Below are 1800 nucleotides of genomic sequence, written 5' to 3'. Positions count from 1 at the left end.
TGCGAGTGCTAAGTAGCACCGGCACTCAAAAATTTATGGGTGTGAGTTGAGTGTCGAAATTTGCCACCCTTTACGATGTCTGGTATGCACCCGGGCATGTATATACTACAAATCGCTGACATGTGAGATCGAGATTGGGCCAGAGAGCAGCACAACGGTGGCAAAGATGCTCAAAGAATGCTTTGGCTTGTCGTATGAGCCGCAAGATAGCGCCGCAGCACGTTTGCCACAGCAAATTTGCATGGCTTGTTTGCCATTGGCGAAGGAAGCATACATTTTAAAGCGCACGGCGATCGAAGCCGACGAACTTTTGCGTTTGGGCCTCGACAACAACAGTTGAGGCCTCAGTATCCATAAGCGTGTCCATAATAGATCAGCACAGGCCCAATTATTGATGAAGGTGAAGAAGGTATATATGAGTAATAATTAATTGAACAAAATAATAAAAATGAAAAAGTAAAGAAAAAAAATAATAAAAGTCATCTAATTGGGGCTATTTGTGGAATTAAAAAATATTAATAGTTTAATAATTTTAGTTTGACATACTAATGTTATAAGTTTAACTAATTTTTTTTTCATTAGAAGTAAGTGCTAATTTACTATAAAATGGTTTAAGAGACCAGTACTTGCTTTCAGTCATCTAATGAAGAATTTAAATTCTTTGAAATTCATTTAATAAAATTATTTACAGGAACACTTTCAATTACAATTGGTATAAATCTATGATTAGCCCCACAAATTTCTGAACATTGTCCGTAAAATAATCCTGGTCGATTTATGAAAAAATTAGTTTGATTTAAACGTCCGGGTGTACCATCTACCTTAACTCCTAAAGCAGGAATTGTTCAAGAATGAATTACATCTGCGGCTGTCACTAAAATTCGAATTTGAGAATTTATAGGTAAAACAATACGGTTATCAACATCTAATAAACGAAATCCATCAGTTTCTAATTCATTTGTTGGAATTATATAAGAGTCAAATTCAATATTATTAAAATCAGAATATTCATAACTTCAGTATCATTGGTGTCCAATACTTTTTAAAGTTACAGAAGGTTCATTAATTTCATCAAGTAAGTATAATAATCGTAAAGATGGAAAAGCAATAAAAACTAAAATAATTGCGGGTAAAATTGTTCAAATTATTTCAATTAATTGTCCGTGTAATAAAAATCGATTAATATAACTATTAAAAAATAGTATAAATATTAAATAACCTACTAATACAGTAATTATTACTAAAATTAAAAGAGCGTGATCATGAAAAAAAATTAATTGTTCTATTAAAGGAGAAGCTCTATCTTGTAAACCTAAATTAGCTCATGTTGACATTATTTTCTAATAAAAGTTAAAATACTTTATATATGGAGCTTAAATCCATTGCACTAATCTGCCATATTAGAATTAATTAGTTAATAAAGGAAGTTCAGAATAACTGTGTTCTGCTGGGGGAGTATTTTGATATCATTCAATTGATGAATTTAATTGAATTGGATAAATTACTTGTCGTTGAGAAACTAAGCTTTCTCAAATAATATAAAAGAAAAATAAAATTCCTAGTAATGAAATTGATGAACCAATTGTAGAAATTACATTTCATGTTGTGTATGCGTCGGGATAATCAGAATAACGTCGAGGTATTCCAGCTAACCCAAGAAAATGTTGGGGGAAAAAGGTTAAATTTACTCCAATAAATATAATAATAAATTGACTTTTTAATCATTTATTATTTAAAGTTAATCCAGTAAATAAAGGGTATCAGTGAATAAATCCGGCCATAATAGCAAATACTGCCCCC

The 1800-nt window shown here is 31.0% G+C and overlaps 1 pseudogene; it reads right to left on the bottom strand.

Moving 5' to 3' along the window:
* Window positions 1-646: 646 nt before the first annotated feature.
* Window positions 647-1349, bottom strand: LOC132797966 (cytochrome c oxidase subunit 2-like; annotated as a pseudogene).
* Between the last annotated feature and the right edge of the window lie 451 nt (window positions 1350-1800).

Source organism: Drosophila nasuta, unplaced genomic scaffold (genome assembly GCF_023558535.2).
Source record: "Drosophila nasuta strain 15112-1781.00 unplaced genomic scaffold, ASM2355853v1 ctg40_pilon, whole genome shotgun sequence".
NCBI classification, from domain to species: Eukaryota; Metazoa; Arthropoda; class Insecta; order Diptera; family Drosophilidae; genus Drosophila; species Drosophila nasuta.
The sequence above is the reverse complement of the archived record's forward strand: the minus strand, read 5'-3'. Positions and strand labels throughout refer to the sequence as shown.